The sequence below is a fragment of the Chiloscyllium punctatum genome, chromosome 50, assembly GCF_047496795.1.
Source record: "Chiloscyllium punctatum isolate Juve2018m chromosome 50, sChiPun1.3, whole genome shotgun sequence".
In the NCBI taxonomy this organism is placed as follows: Eukaryota; Metazoa; Chordata; class Chondrichthyes; order Orectolobiformes; family Hemiscylliidae; genus Chiloscyllium; species Chiloscyllium punctatum.
In genome coordinates this window covers 18437269-18459387 of record NC_092788.1, presented here as the reverse complement: position 1 = coordinate 18459387, position 22119 = coordinate 18437269, and the positions used below count along the sequence as shown (strand labels likewise).

Here is a 22119-nt window from a genome sequence, read left to right as displayed (position 1 = left end):
AGAGCCTGTTCCAGTGTTACAGAAACAACAGAATGGTCAGCTACAGCTGGTCACTTGACTGATCACTGGACACGAACGGTTCACTCTCCACAGATGCTGCCAGACCTACTGAATTTTTCTAGCAATTTCTGATTTCCCAGCATTTGCAGATGTTTAGTTTTCCAAAACTCATCTTGTGTGTTTCAGAGGAGTTTATTGATGAAATTAGACGGTTTTGAAAGTTGTACATTAGGTCACACATCAGCTATGATCATCATGAATGGCAGAGCAGAGTTGAGGGGCTGAATGGCCTCCTCCTGTTCCAATGAAAGTTACCCATCGGCAGCTTGTTGTTACATTTCCCCTCACTGCTCACTTCATCTCCATGTCTAACACACTGTTACTGACTGAACAAACCTGCTCATGTTCAGTGGCTCCCTCTCCTGCCACCCGGGTTTAACTCTCATCATGGAATGCTGTCTTGTATTACTGCAGGAATGCCCACAAGGACTAATCCTGGATGTTCAACGTTTGGGAGAAGACTTGTAGCTCGGGTGCTCATTGTTGTGGTTCTGTTTGCCGAGCTGGGAATTTGTCTTGCAAACGTTTCGTCCCCTGTTGAGGTGACATCCTCAGTGCTTGGGAGCCTCCTGTGAAGCGCTTCTGTGCCGTTTCCTCCGGCATTTATAGTGGCCTGTCTCTGCTGCTTCCGGTTGTCAGTTCCAGCTGTCCGCTGTAGTGGCTGGTATATTGGGTCCAGGTCGATGTGTTTGTTCATAGAGTCTGTGGATGAGTGCCATGCCTCTAGGAATTCCCTGGCTGTTCTGTTTGGCTTGCCCTATAATGGTAGTGTTGTCCCAGTCGAATTCATGTTGCTTGTCATTTGTGTGTGTGGCTACTAAAGATAGCTGGTCGTGTCGTTTCGTGGCTAGTTGGTGTTCATGGATACGGATCGTTAGCTGTCTTCCTGTTTGTCCTATGTAGTGTTTTGTGCAGTCCTTGTCCCATGCAATGATCACGCAGTTTTGTCAATTTGTATTTTAAAGAATTGTCATGAGATTCCTGTTTATTTAACAGTATTATTCATTTATTCTATTCTTATTTTAAAATATTGTTTAATTTCCAGTTCATTACACACAGAAACTACCTAATTACTTCCCATTCAAATTACAACAATAAACAGCTGATTAGTTTTCATTTGAGAAACTACAATGAGACACAATATTGCAGTCCTGCCGTCCTGAGTGGGAACATTATGAAAGGAGCTTATGGAGCTGTGGTAGTATCTCTATTACTAAACCCGAGGGAAGGTTTCAACTCACACCTTCACCAGAAATATATCAAGAGCTGCTCTGAATGTTGATTAGAGAGTACCTAAACACAGACTGAGTTGCTATTCAATACAACATTAGATCTGCTTTTATCTATTATATCAATCATCACAAAATCTGATACTTATTTGTGTCAGGTTACCAAGAAATATGTGTTGGAAAATTCGCTTTAGCCACTTTGCTTTTACAAAAGACTTTCATCTATCCCTGTTTTCTCTAAGTGAAAGAAATCTGAAGAAGATTTTCACTTTTACGAAAAAAGGGGACATGTTTCCCATAGAAATTAATGCTTCTTCGACTAACGCCTTTTCAGATTAGGTAAGGTTTCATAATAATGCTTTAATTTCGGATAGTGGGGATATCTGTATCGAATTCTGTCGCTTATAAATTCCTGGAGAATATTTGAAACTGTTGCAGAATTCAAGATTACGATGTCTAAGTAATTAGATTGATTTTTTTTTGTTACAAAGGGGCAAGTCCAAACAATTGAAACACATTAAACATTGTTCTCTCATGCTATAAATTTGAAATAAAGTTGATACCTTCTTCAGTAAACTAACAAACTCTACCATCTATTACTTGTCAGTCAGCTGATTGCCTACTTTGTAACTAAATGTTGTGATTCATCTAAATATTACTCTGTCCTTTGATCAAAGTGAATTTGTAATTGTTGTTCAGTTTATGAATTGTCAGATACTTGTTTTTATTTTTCCATTCACCTGTTCATTTTGACCGTAAGATTGAAATGCTTTGAAAATATTGGAGTTTATCATTTAAAAATAAGGTTTGCACATCTCTCACATATCTCATTTCTTGTATTATGATTCAAGAATGTTTTCTGGTGGAATTCAAGTAAATTCCAGACATTTGTTCACTTCAAATAAGGTCTTTAACACCCAGTTATCAATCTGATGTTAATGTTTCAGCTGGTTACATTGACATTGATTAGGTACTCATTCAGAGAGATCAACTGACAATTATAAACTATTTGCAGGATTATTGAATTGAAAGAAAGATTCAGACGTGCAAACATTTTTTGGAAGGAATTGCTATTTCATTCAAATGTGTAGGCTTTTCAAGAATTCTATATCGCCTTTCACTGGTTTTCTTGAAGAGAAATCAAATTTATAATTCATGTGAATGCAAATGTGTTCGTATTTTGAAATTTGCATCGGATTTAAGAAGAAAAAGAGGAAGAATTAACATGAAAACTTCAGTGAATAGAAAGCACCGTAAATTAAATTGACAGAGGCAACTTTTAGTATTATCTCTGAATATTCAGTCAAATATTTCTAATGTCAAAAGAGAGTGGTGCTGGAAAAGCACAGCAGGTCAGGCAGCATTCGAGGAGAAGCAGAATCGACGTTTTGGGAATGAGCCCTTCATCAGGAATCTTTTCTGATGATGGCCTAATGCCCAACAGGTTGATACACCTGCTCTTTGGATGTGCCTGCCCTTTTCCAATGCTACAGCTTTCCTCACTTTCTCCAACTATGTTAAATGAACACGAACTGAAAATGTTCGCGTCAGCAGTTGAACAAGACCAAATTAACACATTTTTTGCAATATTTATAGTGAAAACCTGTTTGAGAACATGCAACAAATCAGATCAAACAACACCTCTTGCCGTTAGAACCCTTGGCCATTCATAATAAAGTATAACCATGCTTTGAACAACCAGTATGGTGTATAACTACTGAACTGAAATACCAGAGGACAACAATTGCATTTATTGGAGGGAATGATAACCAGATCTTTTATGTGATAATGGTGATTGATCTCAGAAACAATAACATTTTACTGTGATTATTCCACTGAACAGTACTTAGATGGTCATGAAGAGCTTTGTGCGGCTTTATGTGCAGTGTTTTGTGTGAACGTTGATTTCAGTAACATTGAGATATTTTACAAGATTGACAATTGACAGTTAAAGATAAGTTTTAAATGCAACATTTTAAAAAATTGTCAGTTTTGTTTAGCAAAACACAATTCTAAGTTTATGGAATCCCTACTGTGTGGAAACAGGCCATTTGGCCCAACAAATCTACACTGACGTTCCAAAGAATAATCCACTCAGCACCATTCTGCTCTCCGATTACTGGACATTTACCCCTGACTAATGCACATAACCTACACATCCCTGAACAGAACATGCAGCTTAGCATGGTCAATGTACCTAACCTGCATATCTTTGGATTGTGGGAGTTAACCAGAACATGCAAACTCCACAAAAACATGTGGCCGAGGATGGAATCAAACCCAAGTGCATAACACTGTAAGACACGAGTGCTAACCACTGATCCTCTGTTCTCAATGCCTAACCCCATGCAAGAAGTGAGATAAGTGAGAGACGTGCAAAGTCAAATTTCAAACGAACACTCTCTGATGTTGCCAAAGCGTATCAATCTTACATTCAATATGTATAGGTGAATCGAAAACAAAAAATAGAAATCCCTGACAAATCATGAATGAACAATAATTAGAAAATTAATATGATCAAAGGGAACAACAATATTCAGGTGAATTGCATTGTTTAAATACAAATTTGGGAATGAGCTAACTAATGAATAACGGGAAGTGACATTTGTTTATTTCACTGATGACGAAATTGACTTGCTTTTCATCTTTGTAACACTGCAGAATAACAATTTATGTGCCTGAAATATTTGAATTAAGCTCTTCCCAATAAAAGAAATCAGTACAATCACATTGACTTCTTCATCTTTAAGACTGCAACAATATCAAATACTTTCCAGGAATTTAGAACTAGCAGAATTAGTTAATTTGGTTTCTTGGGAACTCAAAGAGAATAAACAGCAGATTCTGTGAATTAGTCATTCAATGTGATTATTCAGCTGAAGACAACATCCCATCTTTGCAAAAATGCTCAACTTTGAAAAATTCAAAATCCATTGTCATTGTTTAATGAAACAATACAGAAATGTTAATTCTTTTTCATTTGACTTAACAAAACGCAGGAATTATACATGATTTTGTGTCATGAAAAATACTTCAATCTTATGATGATTAGAAATACAGTAAATGTTCGCATCAAAGTGAAATATATTTAAATGAATTCAATTATGTTTCTTTCGGTAAAATAAGAATTAATATTAACAATGATTGAGAGATTGCACACTATATTAGTTATTCATGTAAAGAGCCATAATTCCACGTTTACAGCACGTACTGGATTGAATAATTATTAGGTATGAGCAACAACTGAATTATAAAATTCGATCAATGAATTTAGAAATAATGAGAAATCTCGTTTTGCTATGTGACTGAGGAATATGTGCAAACAAACAGGAATTATTGCAATGAAAAGTAATTGCAGGTCTGTGAATTTAAATTCTGTGATTACGGAGATCATTCAAATAAGCAAACATCAGACATTCACAATTAATGTTGGATGGGAAGTCCTTAGATCCACTGTGGGAAACTTGACCTGAAAATAAAGTTTCATATTGCAATGTTGGTACTCAGAAACAATTGGTTAAATTAAAATGTGAATCTCACTTTACTTGTTCAAAAGACTTTCTTAAATAATTGCACGATTATTACCATGACAATGACTTGATAATGTTGCTATATGAGCAATTAAAATGATTCAATATTTCAAAATATTTGCTGTTATGTTGATTGGATATTTATTAAAATTGGTAAATTGTGGAATAAAATATAGTAACTAGCTTTATGAATTGAAGAAAAAATGAGCCATTCAGTGATTATAGAAATTTTTTTCTTTCTTTACTAAAAACTGAAGGTAACACAAGAAATATAAATTTCTATCAAATGGTTTCATCATAGAGACATGTTATTTTAATTTAGATGATAAATATTATGGTCAGAATTCAGACATTTTTGCCAGAATTTGGAAGAAAGTTAATAGATAATGAAAGTGAGCATGAAAGTGAACAAATGATACAGTCAATGACATTTGGTACATAAAGGAATTATAATAATTGTTCATTATTATACAGTGATGAATAATGTTGGAATAGAAAAGACAAAGAATTAACATGTTCAAAACAGTTCTTTTCTTACAATTAAATGAAACCAATAATCATTTTGCAAAGCACGTGATTTGGAAAAAAAAAACCCAGTCATTTACTGTGTTATATAAACTGAAAACTACTTCCATTTTGCAAAAATGGAAACTTTCCCAAATTCAAAACTTAGGTTTGCTGAATTATACAACAAAAACGGTTGTAATTTGAAATATCTCTTGCACACAAATTTAAAATAAGTAATCTTAAAGATTTTTAGAATGACAAAACGTTTGTTGTTTGCATGATTGTATTACAGTCAATATCCGTGATAAAGTAGAAGCATTGTTTTAAACAACATAAATCATCTTTAACTACTGAACTGAAATAGAAGATATCAGTTCCACTTGTTGCATGGAATAGTAAACAAATGCTTACTGTTGTCATTGGTTTCAGGAGCAATAAGGTACTTACTCAGGTTATTCTACTGAACAATAATCAGATGGTGATGGAAGTCTTTGTGTTGCTTTATGTGTATTGTTCAGTGTGAACATTGGGTTCGATAAAATTGAGGTATTTGCATGAATTAGGAACAGAGTGATAATTGGGTGCGAATGATCTGATTTAAAATCAGACAGTTTTTGATATTTACGAGGATTGCTGAATGAAACGTTCTTAAACCATCATGCAATCAATGGCATAAGTGAGAGATATGCAAATTGAACTTTCAAGTGAACACACCCTGATATTTTCACACCATTTCAATGTCACATTCAATATAAATAGATGACTGGAAAGCTAAAAACAAATCTCACACAATTCATAAACTGACCAGTAATTAAAAATTGATAAATAATAGCAAGTGACATTTGTTTATTTTACTGAAGAAGTAATTGATCTTTTCTCATATTTATAGCACTGGAACATAAAATTCTGTGTTGTTTTAACTAAGATCTACAGAACAAGAGAAAATTAATGACTATCATGACTTTGTATATTTCAGCTTTATGACTGCAACATTCTCAAATATTTTCTGAGGAATATTGATTGAGTGGAATTAGATACATTTTGCTATGAGTAACTAGAAGAAAGTATATAGCAGATACTGTGATTATTGGAATGGACGATGAGACCTCCAAATAATCTACTGATATTGTGATTGGATATACAGTAAGTGTCAGAATCAAAGTAAATTATAATCAAATCAATTCAAAAATGTTTCCAAGTTTAAAATAAATACAATATTCACAATGATTGAGAGATTGTACATTGTAATGTCCTTGCAGTATTTATTGTACAGAAGCATAATTCCACATTTGTAGCCATTACTGGATTGCACAATTATTAGATATAAGATATATTAGCAACAAACGGATTTTAAAAATATATATTCGTGAATTTGAGAATAATGAGATATCTCATCTTGATATTAGACTGAGTAATATGTAGAAATGAAGAGTAATATCGCAGGGAAAAGGAATTGGAGTTCTCTGAATTTCAAAGGCTGAGATAATTGTTATATTTCACCTGAGCAAAAATCAGACATTTACAAAGAATTTTGCAAGGGATATTATTGGTCGTTTGGTATGTGCATGGGCCTGAACAAATAGGTATTAATATAGTAGCATTGACAACAAGAAATAAAGAATGACATTTTCAAAAAAACACTGCATTTTTACAAAGTCTATGTTAAATTGCTGTGCAATTACTGTAATTGATAATTGCTTTTAGAATCCTGACAGATAAATTGACTTAATATTTTGAAAACACTTTGCTCTGATGTTGATTGGATATTCATTAAGATTAAGGAACTGAAAATTAAAGCATAAAACTTAGCTGTATGATGTGAAAAAAATCATTCAGCAGCAATTGAAAAAAAATGATTTTGTTTAAAAATGCAGGCAATGCAAGATTTATATGGTTCCAATAGTTTTATTGAAGAGTCATATCAATTTTGTTGATGTAATTTTTACCACAATAAATGTTTCGAGATTTATTTTAGAATTAGGAGGAAAAGAATTAGGCCATGAAAGTGACTATTATTGTGAACAAAACACAGGGTCACTGACATTTGATACGGAAAGGAATTCTCATAATTGTGTGATTATTGTTCACTGACATCTAATATTGGAGGAAAAGGAGAATTGTCAACATTTTCAAGCAATTTTGTTTCTTATAATGAAATGAAAATAAATATAATTTTGTAGGGCAATTTGTTTGAAAAAAGGAAACAGTGATTTCATATGACATTTGAGCTGAAGACTCGTTCCCGTTTCCCCCATTGTGGACTTCACAATAATTTAAAACTTAGTGTTGGTTGAACAAAAGAACAAATGGATATAATCGAAATGTTTTCTTGTACACCAAAAAAAGTAAATGTAAAGCAATTTTATCATGAAAATTATATCGCTCTGAATGTAATCATTTCACACACAATAAATGTATGTGTTGAATTGAAATGTCATCATAGCTGTAGAATTGTTTTCACTGGCAGGGAATGAGGACTCAGGAGGCAATCTGAGCTCAGGCATGTGGAAGATGTTTACTCATGCAACAACCAGTTAATGAAGGGATTGTCCCCCGAGGCCAATCTCGGAAGGGAGATCCATGACACACTGTAACATGTACAGTAAAAAGCAGCATTTTTATGGACTTTCTGCATCACAATGGCCACATGCAATGTGGTTACAGCCCTTCCCTCCTCATCCAGCCACCCAATTGAAACACATAATCGCAGATGGGCATTCTAATGGGCATCCCAAGACTCCTATTGGGATCATTCCATGCATCTTATTGACTTAGATTCCAAAGTTATTCCTGAACTCCCTCAGGCCTCTCAGGATATCTTATCAGTTGGGACATTTTGCGTTCTGCTATTCATTATATTTTATTTTATCAAAGCCAATTACTCCTCATATCGTTCACTGTCTTAATTATATAGTACAAAGAAATAGAAAAGACAGTTAATTTTAGCTTACTTGCTATAAGATTAGTAATATGACTTAGTTATAAAGTTTGTTATATTGTGTAAAATTATACAGCTACTCTTTCTGTCAGGACTTTATAATTAATGAGCAGTCAACATCATACCGTGAAGTTAATTCCTAAAACTAGCTAACTTCAAATCTCTGGCTAAATGCTTTTCTATAATGTTTTTAGGAGGCATTGGTTACATATATCAAACTTATGTTGCAAATTTCCCCTATTATACTCAAGAATCTGTAATTAGAACCTTTGTTTAATATTCTGAGTAACTGTAAAATAATAACTATATCTGACAAATGAACTTTTCTGTTGTCATGATAGCTGCTTAGTGAGTTAACTGGGCTGCACCCTGCAGCTGCTGTTTATTCATTTACTGGGACAATTATCCTTTCATTTATGAGGATCAGGATTGGTCATTTGTCTGTATGTCGGCATGCTGTTATCAAGAAATTTCTGGAATGCTGTAGTCCTGGCGTTGGAGTAGGTCCATTGGTAGTGTGCTTTCTTTTAATTTAAGGCTGAAACAGAATGTTAGTGTCGTTTATCACCCCCTGACACCTTGTATTTTAGTTCTAAGGTAGGCTGCGTGTTTTTGATTGTCAGGCATTTTGTATGAGCCAATATGGACCATTCTATTGCAGGTGGGGGTAGGCCATGCCCAGAACAGCAAATCAGCTAAGATTCAAGTATTGAAATAAAAATCACCATTCGCTACCATTGGTTTCTGTACAATGCAATACGTTTACGTTACTGAGCCTTAATTTCACACTTAAAGCTGGATATACTGGATTTGATCAATTCTTAAATATTAGATATAAGCAACAATTAATCTTAAAAACATTTCATAGCAAACTTAAAAATGATTAGAAATCTCATGTGTAAAAATGAACAGCATTTATTGGAGTGTAAAATAATCAGACGTCTCTTAATATGTAAGGACGAATATTAATCCAATGATTTCTGTGAACGTTCAAATGAGAAGGGAACAGATATTATCTGTGAGTGTTGGATAGGGAATCATTAATTAGTTTGTGTTTGCGTTATCCTGGAATAAGAGAACTATTATTCTTCTTTTAATATTGACACTAAGAAATAATGGATTAAATTAAAATGTGAATTTGATGATGTTTGTTTCAAAACCTAAACTGAATTACTGTGTGATTTTTGGAATGACAATGAATTGATAATTAATTTTAGAACTTTGGCAAAGTAAATGATTCAATATTTCCAAATGGATTTGCTCTGATGTTGACTAGATATTTCTTAATCTGTCAGCTGAGAATGCAAATTCTGGCGTGATGACATGGAAAGACATTAGACATTCAGTGAACGTTGATCAGAAATGGTTTGTCATTCACAATTCTCAGATCTTCAAGACTTCTATCCTTGGTTTCTCTACTTGTCTTCTGGAGAAATATAATATATAACAAGAACAAATTCTGCATTGTATTTAATTCATGCAATTTTTCATATCATCAATATTTAGACATTTGAGTCAGAATTATAATGAAAATAAGTCAATAAGGAAGATTTATTTTCACAGAAGCATACAGTCAACAGCATTTATCAACGTATTTGTTTCAATAATGTCTCTGAATAAACGGATAAATACATTTAATGGGGATCTGTTGACAATGTAATGAACCACAATATCATTTTATCATAATTTTTGGATTGGAAATCTATCAGAAAATAAATCCTATATTCAGGACTTGCTTCATCTCGATACATGTTACACGTAGTCATAACATGTCATCATGGGTCTGGGAAAGATGTAGTGTGTAAATTATAATAAGGTGTCTCCTCCATATGTTTGGATCTGGTGAGACTGTGATGTTTGCTATGATTATTCATCCTGAGCACAATAAGGCACATACAAAGTGTTTTTCACCGACCAGTAATTAATGGTCTTGAAGACCATTACAAGTACTTTGATTTCAATAATGTTGAGCTGATTTCCATGATCTGGGAAATGTTTCACAACATTTTACCAAAATTCTGGATTCTAAGCATTCAATGTGTTTCGTGCAAACACCCTTCACTTGTCGTCATTCTCAAGTGAGGTGTCTAATGCTCAGGCACTGGCTGGAAGTCAAGGTGCCAGGAAGTCTGCTTCAACCTCTCCAAAACACAGCTCTTGGGCTGGTTGTAACAGGATCTCCCGAACCTTTGTGAGCTCTTTGACCGGGCTTTCCACTGTTTTCTGGAGCTGGTTACTTTGTCTACTGTTTCCTTTACTTTGACCTTTTTAGCTCTGCTTTCCCCAGCTGTAGGAATATTTAGAATGTTCAATTATGGGCCACAGGTCACTTGACCTTAGCGGACAGATAAAATATGGTTCACTTATTGTTGTAATAACGAATTGAGAATGAATCTTTGCATTTTAACAAATAAAATGTTTCAATTTTATCAGTGGTTTACAATGACATTGATTAGATAGTCATTAAGAGAGATCAACTGACTATTATATTGCAGCTATTTGCAGGATTATTGAATTGAAAAAGGATACAGATGTACAGAGATTTTTTTGGAAGGCATTGCTTTTTTAATTCTAATATCTTTGTTGTTCAAGAGGTCTATGTAGCTGTTCATTGGTTCTCTTGTCCAGATGCTAGTTAATAATTCATATCGCTTTTATTGTGCCCGGAGTTTTGAGATTTGTATCAGATTAAGACGAAAATGAGGAGCTATTAAAATGAGAACTTGAGTGAATAGAAAGCACAGTAAATTTAAATTATAGAGGAAACAGAGTATTTGCTCCAAATAAGCAAATTTTTTTTAATGTCGAAAGTGTGGTGGTGGAAAAGCACAGCAGACCAGGCAGCATCCATGGAGCCGGAGATTCCCGATGAAGGCTTATGCCTGAAACATGGTTTCTCCTGCTCCTCAGATGCTGCCTGACATTCTGTGCTATTCCAGCACCACATTCTTGACTCTGATCTTCAGCATCTGCTTTCCTCACTTTCTCCAAATATTTGTAATGGACATGAACTGAAAATGTTAGCCTCAGTAGTTGAACAAAACCAAATTTACACTTTTTTGTGCAATATTTGGACTGAAAACTGTTTGTGATCATGCAACACATTCGGACATATGAACACCTCTTCCATTAGAATCCTTTGCCATTCATAATAAAGAATAACCACTGCTTTGAACAACCAGTATCGTGTGTAATTATTGAACTGAAATACCAGAGGACAACTTCTGCATTTATTGGAGGGAATGATAACCAGATCCTTACTGTCGCAGTGGGGATTGATCTCAGGAACAATTCTGATTATTCCACTGAACAGTAATTAGATGGTCATGAAGACCTTTGTGTGGCCTCATGTTTAGTGTTTTGTGTGAGCAATGATTTAAAAAATATTGAGATATTTTACAAGATTTAGGAACACTGAAAATCAAGTGTTAAAGGTATTAACTAAAGTCAACTTTTAAAAAGTTAGAATTGCTTAGAGAAGCGCAATTAAACTATTGTAGAATCCCTGTTAGCACAGTGTGGTAACAGGTCATTTCGTTGAAACAAAATGACCCTCCAAAGAGTAACCCATCCAAACACTTTCCCAACCATATTCCTCGACATTTACTGCTGACTAATATACAGATCCCTGAACACAATGTGCAATTTAGCATGGCCAGCTCACCTAACCTGCACTTCTTCGGATTGTGGGAGGAAACCACAGCAAAGTCACATAGACTTGGGGAGAATGGGCAAAGTACACAAAGACAGTCACCGAGGATGGGATCAAACCGAGATCCCTGGCACTGTGAGGTAGCATTGTTAATGACTGAGCCACTGTGCAACTATATGCAATAAGTAAAATCAGTGAGAGGTATGCAAAGACAAATTTCAAATAAACACCCTCCGCTATTGTCAAAGCATATAAAATTTACATTCAATACGAATAGATGAATGGAAAACAAAAAAAACCTCCAACAATTCACGAATGAAAAATAATTAGAAATTTAATTTGATCAAATGTCATTCCAATATTTAGATGATTGCAATTTTTAATAACAAATGTAGGTAATTAGCTGACTAATGAATAATTGGAAGTGGCATATGTTTACTTTACAGATGAAGAAAGCGACTTGTTTTCTCTCCTTGTAACACGGCAGAATAACAATGTGAATGTCCGAAATGTTTGAATCAAGCTCTTTCGAACAAAAAACTAATCACTTACGATCACTTCGCCTTTTCACCTTTAAGACCACAACATTCACAAATATTTTTCAGGAATTTAGAACCAACAGAACTAGTTAATTTCTTTTCTTGGGAAACCGAAGAAGAGAATAAACAGCAGATACTGTGAAGAAGTCATTCAATGCGAACATTCAACTGAAGACAACATTCCTTCTTTCTAAAAATGTTCAACTTTCAAAAATTCAAAATTTATTGTCATTGTTTAATGAAATAATAAAGAGATGCTGATGCTTTTTCATTGGATTTTGTTGCATGAAAAATGCTTAAGTCTTAAGTGTTAGCATTGAAGTGAAATATATTTACATTAATACAACTATGTTTCAACAGGTAAAATAAATATTGATTGTTACAATGAATGAGAGATTGTACACTGCAATGCATATGAAGAATTAACATGATTCAATATTTCAAAAGCACTTTGCTGTGATGTCGATTGAGTATTTATTAAGATCAGGGAACTAAGGAATAAAACATAGTAGCTAGCTTTACGTATTAAAGAAAAAATGAGACATTCAGTAATTATTGAACAAAATTCTTTTCTGAACTCAAAAATATATGCAATATACAAATTGCGAATTTCTTTCCACTGGATTCCTTGTAGAGATGGTATGTTGATTAATATTATAATCAAAGTGTCAGAATTAGGAAGAGAATTAATAGATCATGAAAATGAGCATGGAAATAAACAAACAATGAAGTCACTGCTGGGTGCTATATGAAGCGATTGTAATAATTGTGTCATTATTCTACAATAATGAATAATGTTGGAATTGAAACAACAAAAAATTCAACACTTCTTTTCTTACAATGCAATGAAAGCAATAATCATTTTGTAGCATGCATGATTGGAAAAAGCAGTCTTTTAATATGACATACAGTGAAGACTAACCTTTTTGCAAATATGTAAGAAGTTCATAAATTCAAAATGTAGCGTTTGTTGAATTTGCAACAAAAATGGTTATAATTTGAATTATCTTTTGCACACACTCAACAGAAGAGGAGCTTAAAGATTGTTAGAATATTTTTTAAAAATGTTTCCAGTTTTATTGTATTACAGTCAATATCCATGATAAATTAGAATTATTGGTTTAAACAACAAAAATTGTCATTAACAACTGAACTGAAATATAAGATATCAAATGCACTTACTGTATGGACGAGTAAACAAATGCTTACTGTTGTCAATAGTCTCAGGAACAATAAGATACTCAAGTTATTCCACTGAACAGTAATCAGCTGATGATGAATATCTTTGTGTCGCTTCATGTGCACTGTTTTGTGTGAACATTGACTTCAAGAAAATTGAGATATTTACATGAATTAGGAATAGATTGGTAATTAGGTGTTAAGGATCTTATTTAAGATTCGACTTTTTAAATAGTTGATAGAATTGCTGAGCAAAACACACTTCAGACATCATGCAATAAATGAGATAAGTGATTGTGAGAAACGAAGTTCAGTCACTTCAATAAGTTCAGTCCGGAACAAGACCTGAATCAGTAATGTCGTTTATTACGCTGTTGCAAGAGAGGTGTGGTGTCCACTGTCCACAAGGCACACACACACACTGAATTTAACGAGTACACAATATTTATGTAATTCGTTTCTCTTCCCTCCTCCCATTGCTCCTTCACTGTTTACAACTATTTCTAATCTAAATCGGCTGTTTATCTCTGAACTCATCCAGCTTCGTCCCTGACAAAATGTTTATCTCTGGCCTCATAAGGCCGTTTGACCACCTCCCTCTGTGGTCTTATTGTTATTTATCCTTCTTCACTGCCATCTGTTTCCGTGCTAACCATAGCATAATTTCCTTTTTTTCTTTATTTACACCTAGCCTTATGACCTTTTGATGGTGTTTTTTTTGTTCCTGTTGAAGCAGGAAACAGATGCTTGTAACTGTTTGTACAGGCATATCTAGCTTAACCTACACCCCCTCCCCTCACAGCACCTTAACTATTTGTCTATAACATCTACCATTATTTGCAGACACATTTCATTCTTGTATGCACATTTTAGCTAATACAAAAGCAAAAATATATTTCATTCACATAGTTTTCATTCTTGTTAACTCGGCTCTTGGCTGAAACAATTATACACTGGTGCGAGTTCATTTACCTTGAATAAACAATTATGATTGCAGAAGTAACACTGCTTTATATATATCCCACAGTGATAAATATGCAAAATCAAATTTCAAATGAATGCACTTGGATATTTTCACAGCAGTTCAATCTCACATTCAATATAAATAGGTGAGTGGAAAATGAAAAACAACTTTCACACAATTCATAAACTGATCAATAATTAAAAATTGATAAATAAAAGGAATTGGCATTTGTTTATTTAACTGAACAAGAAATGTATTTTTTTCTCCTCATTTTTATAGCACTGGAGCATCAAGTTCTATGTGCTGTTTTAACTCAGCTCTTCAGAACAAAAGAAAATCAATGAATATCATTACTTTGTATATTTCATCTGTATGACTGCAGCATTCTTAAATATTTTCCAACGAATATTGATTGAGTGGAATTAGATACATTCTGTTATTAGTGACCTGAATAAAATAAACAGCAAATACTGTGATTATTGGAATGAATAACAGATGGAAGCATATCTAATTTTGAATTGAAAGGCAATTCAATTGATTCTTAGATATGTTCTAATCAACATTCAGAGCTGCTCTGACACAACTCTGTGCAAGGTGGGAATTGAAACTGTACCTCCTGGTCTGGTAACAGAGATACTATCAGAGCTGCACAACATTCCTTCATAACGTTCCCAACCAGGCTGGGCAGCTCTATAATCACATGCTCACTGTGGTCAGTCAAGTGAAAATTAATCAGATGTTTATTGTGATAATTGGATTGGAATTAAATGGATGGATCCTATGTGTAATATACTTAAAATTAAATAGTAATTTACAATAATGATGGGAGTTAACAGATGTCTTAATTAAATATGACTTTTATGATAATTTGTGGAATGACAACTTGATAGATTTGTGTGATTACTGTAAATTGATAAATAAAAATGAATACAATCCTTCTAGATGTTCATAATAGTTTCTCATTTTATGAAATGCAACGTAATTTTTTTTGTTCTACACGTAAATTGGAACAAAATGATGGTCAGTCAATGGGACTATTCAGCTGAAGACAACTTTCATTCTTTCTGAAAATGTCTGATTTCTAAGAAGTCACCATTTCCCGTGATTGTTTAATGAAACAAGAAAGATGTCAATCCTTTTTTTGTGTACTTCAAAAAAATTCATCAGAATTTAAATAATTTTGCACAAGAAAAATATTCAACTATTATTGTGATTAGAAGCACAATAAATGTTAACATTGAAGTGAATGACAATCAAATCATTTCAGAAGTATTTCCAAGTTTAAAATGAAAAGCAATATTCACAATGATTGAGAGATTCTACATTGCTAAGTCCTTGCAATAGTTATTATATGGAACCATAATTCCACATTTACATCCTTTACTAAATTGAACAATTATTCGATATTAGCAACAAATTGATTTTAAAACTACTATTAATAAAGTTAAGAATAATGAGGTATCTCATCTTACTATTCCACTGAGTAATGTGCAGAAATGAAGAGAAATATTGCAGTGTAAAGTAACTGGTGTTCTCTGAATATCAATGACTGTGACCTTTCAAATGAGCAAAAGTCAGATATTTACAAAGGATGACACAAGGGCAGTTATTGGTCTTTTCTGGGTGTATTGGCCCGACCAAACAGGTTTTTATATTGTAGCATTTACAATAAGAAATATGGAAAATATTAAAAACACATTAACTTAGACTTCGTAACAAGCACAAAGTGCTGTGTAATTATTATAATTGTTAATTGTTTCTAGAATATTGATAGATAAATTAACTTAATATTTTGAAAGCACTTTGCTCTGACATCGATTACGTAATAATTAAGATTGATAAACAGAAAATTAATATATAAAAAGTCTTTTTAATAATTCTAAAAAAATACTCAGCAACAATTGACACAGTTCAACACTGGGTTTTTTTGTTGAGTCATGTTTATTTTTTTAATTTTTATCGTGATAAATGTTTAGACATCTATGTCAGAATAAGGAAGAAAATAATTAGACCAGGAAAGTGAGTACTATTGTGAACAAAAGGTCGAGTTAATGACATTTGCTACAGAAAATTATTTTGCTCAAAATGACTGATAATTACATGATTATTGTTCATTGACAACTAATGCTGGAAGTAAAAGAAACAATTCTAACATTTCCAAAGCAGTTTTTTTTTCTTACAATGAAATTAAAATACAAATCATTTTAGAGGTCACATGATTTGAAAAAGTGTCATTTAATGTGATATTTGAGATGAAGAATCGTTCTTTTTCCCCCAGTGTAGTCTTTTCAATAATTTAAAATTTAGTCTTATTTGAGCTAAAGAACAAATGGGTGTACCTACATTGTTTTCTTGCACACAAAAGAAGTAAAGTCAACAACATTTTTAAGTTTCGTAGAGTTAATTAGCAAAATGCATTGAAGCTATCATGCATGAAGTGAGATAAGTGAGAGAGAGAGACAAATTAAATGTTCAAATGAACATGTCGATATTTTGAAAGCATATCAATCTTATGAATTATGAATAGGTGGATGGAAAATAAAAACAAATTCCTGACAATTCAAGAATGAATAGTAATAAGAAATTTAATTTGTTCAAAGCACATAACAATATTTAGATGAATTGCAATATTTAGTCACAATTGTAGTTGGTCAACTGACCAATGAATACTATGAAGTTGCTGAATAGGAATTTTGACTGTTTATTTTTTCACCTTTATGATACTGGAGAATAAGTATTTATGTGCTTGAAATGTCTGAACTAGGTTCTTTCAAACAGAGAAAAAAAAATCAGTATCATTTCTTCGACTCTTCCAAATTTAAGATTGCAATATTCTCAATTACTTTTTCAAGGAATGTTGAACTAGCAGAATTAGATGCATCGTTTTATCAGTGACCTGAAGAAAATAAGTAATAGATATGGTGATGATTGAAATGCACAGCAGATTGAAGTATATTTCATGTTGTTTTGAAAAGTAGTTCAATCTATTCTCAGGTATTTTCTCATGAATATTTGGAGCTGCTCTGACACATCTCTGCTGAAGGTGGGAATTGAAATCATTCCTCCTGATCTTGTCGTAGAGACACTGTCAGAGCTCCACACGGACCCTTCATAATGTCCCCACCCCGGAAGGGTAGGACCATAGTCACATGCTTACTGTGGCAACACAAATGAAAACGAATCAGATGTTTATTGTAATAATTTGTACGGGAATTAATTACATATTTACTGTGTGTAATGAACTAACAAAATGAATTAGTATTTACAGTAATGATGTAACAAAGCAATAATGACTTTAATTAAATATGAATCTCATGATGATCCATGAGAGGAAAAAATGCCTAATCATTTGATCATTGTAAACTGATGAACAAAAATCAATAAAATAAGTCCATATGTTCAAAGCAAGTTTTCACAGAATGAAAGGAAAATTCAAATGTTTTTTGCAACATAAATGAATAGGAAAATAAATTAATTAGTCACACAATGCAACTATTCATCTGAAGACAACTTTCCTTCTTTCCAGAAATGTTCACTTCCCAAAGTTCAAAATGTACTGTGACTATTTCATGAAACAATAGTGATGTTAGTTCCTTTTGTTGTACTTCAAAACGTCACAAGAATTTTAAATGATTTTGTTCCATGAAAAATGATTAACTTGTACTGTGTTTATAAATACAGTAAATGTTAACATGTAAGCGAAACATAATTAAATCAATTCAACTTTTGCTCAGGTTAAAATAAAAAGATATTTACAACACACACTGCAAATCTTTACATTATTTCATGTATGAGCCATAATTCCACAGATATACCCTGAACTATATTGAACAATGATTAGATAATAGCAGTAATTGGATTGTCCAAATTCTATCAGTTAATTTAAGAATACTGAGAAATCTTAGTTGATTATTTCACTGAACAATGTGGAGAAATGACTAGGAATTATTCTAATGAAAAGTAATTACAGTTCTCTGAACGCTTCAGGCTGAGATTACCGTGATCATTCAAATGAGCAATCATCAAATTTTTACAATGAGGCATTGAATGGGAAGTCATTGGTTCCATTATGGGATCGTTCAACTGAAAAGTAAATTGATTTTTATATTGTAGTGTTCGTACTAAGAAACAATTGATGCAATTGAAATGCGATTCTCACTATTTGTTAGAAAGACTAACTCCAATAACTGTACAATTATTGTAATGGCAGTGACTGGAAAAATAACATTATAATCTGTAAAAATAAATTGATTTAATATTCTAAAACACTTTGCTGTGATGATGATTGGATATTCATGAATATCGGTAAACTGAGGAATACAATATAATTTATGGATTCACAAAAATGAGCAATTCAGTTATTATTCAGCAGAATTGTTTTTGGGTCAAACATGCAGGATTACAAGAATGACATGTTACCATCCATTGGTTTGCTTCTTGAGACGTACTTTTAATTTATATACTTTTGTTCATAACCAATGTTTAGACATTCCTGTCAGAAGTAGGAAGTTAATAAGTAGATAGTGAAAGTGCGTATGACAGTGAACGTAAGATACAAGGAGCTTCCATAATTTTGTGATGATTGTACATTGATAAATAACTTTGGAGTAAAAAAAGTAAATCAGCATGTTCAAAACAGTTTTTTTGCTCATAACAAATTGAAAATTAAAAAAATCCTTCTGCAGTGCACATGATTTGAAAACACATCAGTCACTAGTCAAAAAAAATACCAGTCACAGAAAACATCGGCTCGAGACAATAAGGCCCTTATGAAGAGTATTCTATTCAACAGTAATTCGAGGACCTTGAACATTTGTGGGCGGCACGGTGGCACAGTGGCACAGTGGTTAGCACTGCTGCCTCACAGCGCCAGATACCCAGGTTCAATTCCCGCCTCAGGCGACTCTCTGTGTTGAGTTTGCACATTCTCCCTGTGTCTGCGTGGGTTTCCTCCCACACTCCAAAGATGTGCAGGTCAGGTGAATTGGCCATGCTAAATTACCCGTAGTGTTAGGTAAGGGGTAGATGTAGGGGTATGGGTGGGTTGCGCTTCGGCGGGGCGGTGTGGATTTGTTGGGCCAAAGGGCCTGTTTCCACACTGTAAGTAATCTAATCTAATCTTCATGCCATTCTTGCAAAGAACACTTAATTATTCCTGAAGTTTTATTATCGTAAATATTTCAACATTTGGATCAGAACTAGGAAGATAATGAGAAACTATTCACATGAGTATTTTCGTGAGTGAAAGTCAAAATAAATTTACAGTGCCAAGTTTCACTATTTTGTCTGAATAAACAGATAAAGATTTTTTATGTGCGAGCTCAAAATGTTTTCAAGTACAGTTGTACCAAGCCAAAATACATTATTTTATTTTGCAATACTTCAAGGGGATTGGAAATCTATGTATGCTGATGTTAGCGTCCTTGCTCATTTGGAATAAAGCATTTTTATTAGGTTTAGCGAAATATGTCGTGTGCAATTACTGAAGTGAAATTTCAGAAATCAAGTGCATTTATTGGATGGAACTGCTCACCAAATATTTACTGTGATTCTTGTTCTCAGGAACAATAAAATATTTACTCAGGCTTTTCTCTTGAGCAGTAATTAGATGACCAGGAAGACATTTGTGTGGTTGTGTGTGCCGTGTTCAGTGAGCATTTTTTTTTCAATTACAATTATATTATAATAATATTGGAAGGGTTTAATAATCGTGTGTTAAAGATCTTAATTAAAGTCATATTTTCTTTTAAAAATTACAATTCCTTTGTGCAACAATAATTTGGAGATGTCGGTGTTGGACGAGGGTGCATCCAAGGAACAGGAGAATCGACGTTTCAGGCATAAGCCCTTCTTCCTGTTCTTTTGATGCTGCCTGACCTGCTGCGCTTTTCTAGCAACACATTTTCAGCTCTGCAGTCCTCACTTTCTCCCTGTTGGACTAGGGTGGACAAAGTTAAAAATCACATGACATCAGGTTATAGTCCAACATGTTTATTTGGAAGCACTAGCTTTCAAGGCTATGGCTCTGCATCTGGTGATCTGGTCTCTTAGGAGACACACTACTAGAGCTACACAAGTGCCTTTCATTATCGTCCCAACAAGGAAGGTTGGGCTTATAATCAATTGGGATTACTCAAATGAAAACTAACCAGTGTTCATTCCGATAATTGGGCTTGGAATTAATTAGACTTTTTCTGTGTCATGGACTGAGAATGTACTAGTAATTCACGATAATAATTGTACTAAGCACATATGCTCTCACTTACATATTAATATCAGGATAATTGGAAGAAAGATAAATCGACATATTGTAAATTCATAAAAAATACAACTGTTGAATATGTTTAAAGCAGTTTTTCTTATAAAGAAAAAGATAATGAGAATGTTTAGCAGTCAGATGGAATCGGAAGAAAAGATCATTCACTGTGACTATTCAGCTGCAGACATCTTCTCTTCCTTCCACAAATATATAACTTGCAACAATTCCAATTGATAAAGGAAAGAGCAAACACCTGTAAATTCTATTTTTGTGTTTACAAAAAATGTCACAAATTTAAATTTTTTTAGATTTAAAATATTTAAATCTTACTGTGATCAGAATTACAATAAATCTTTGTGTTGAAGAAAAATATACTCAAATCAAATCAAAATAAACATCGATATTCACAATAATTGGGAGAGTGAACACTGCAATATCTTTCCATCACTTGATGTACTGAGCCATAATTCCACTTTTCTATCCCTTTCTTGATTGATCAGTGGTTAGATATTAGCAATAACTAAAATTATAAATATGCTGTCAGTGAACTGAAGGTAATTGAGAAACTTCCCATTGCTGTTTGTTCGAAATAAACAGTAATTATTGGTGAAATGTCATTAGATATCTCTTAATCGATGAGGCTGTGATTACTTTGATTGTTGAAATGAGTAGTATTCCAATATTTCCAATGAGCATTGGATGGAAAATCGATGCTTTTTGGTGTAGACCTGATTTTTTTTATTGTAGTATTGGCAGTAATAATCAATGGATTAAATTATGGTGTGCATCACACCTGACTGAATATTTTCAAGTTTTCTAACAGGTTTCTAGTCCAATCTTCAGTTTAAAAAGGGTAATTTTGGCTCAGCACATCAGTAACTGCAAACATTTTCAACACATCTCCAAAGTTATTAATATTATAATTTTAAAAAATCAAAAAATTACCTCTGTAAATGTCATTAACTCTATCTTTAGATTATACTCAAGTTCGTTCTCTACTTATTTTCTTCCTATTTCTGACACCAGTGGCTAAATATTGATTAGATTAAATGTCATATGAGTGAGATATTAGTTTTCTCTCAAAAATCTGTGCAGCACAGGAATGCTGAACATAATGCAAAAGAAACTCATCCCTTCTGCCGACCCTTGATCCATATCCATCCAAATTATCTAAATGAACATTAAATAGCCTTAATGTATCTGCCTCCACCACCAACCCTTGAAGTTCATTCCAGACACCTGCCACTCCCTGTGTAAAAAAT

General features: G+C 33.3%; 1 long non-coding RNA gene across 2 annotated transcripts in view; it reads right to left on the bottom strand.

Moving 5' to 3' along the window:
- Positions 1-14828: 14828 nt before the first annotated feature.
- LOC140470082 (uncharacterized) overlaps positions 14829-22119 on the bottom strand; it is a 59451-nt gene continuing 52160 nt past the window's right edge. Inside the window, exon 7 of one of the 2 annotated variants that reach the window (XR_011956357.1) lies at positions 14829-15045. This is a non-coding gene — a long non-coding RNA (uncharacterized lncRNA). Of the gene's footprint in view, positions 15046-18311; positions 18682-22119 lie in introns of those variants that run through there. The other variant, XR_011956356.1, reaches the window with a different exon arrangement.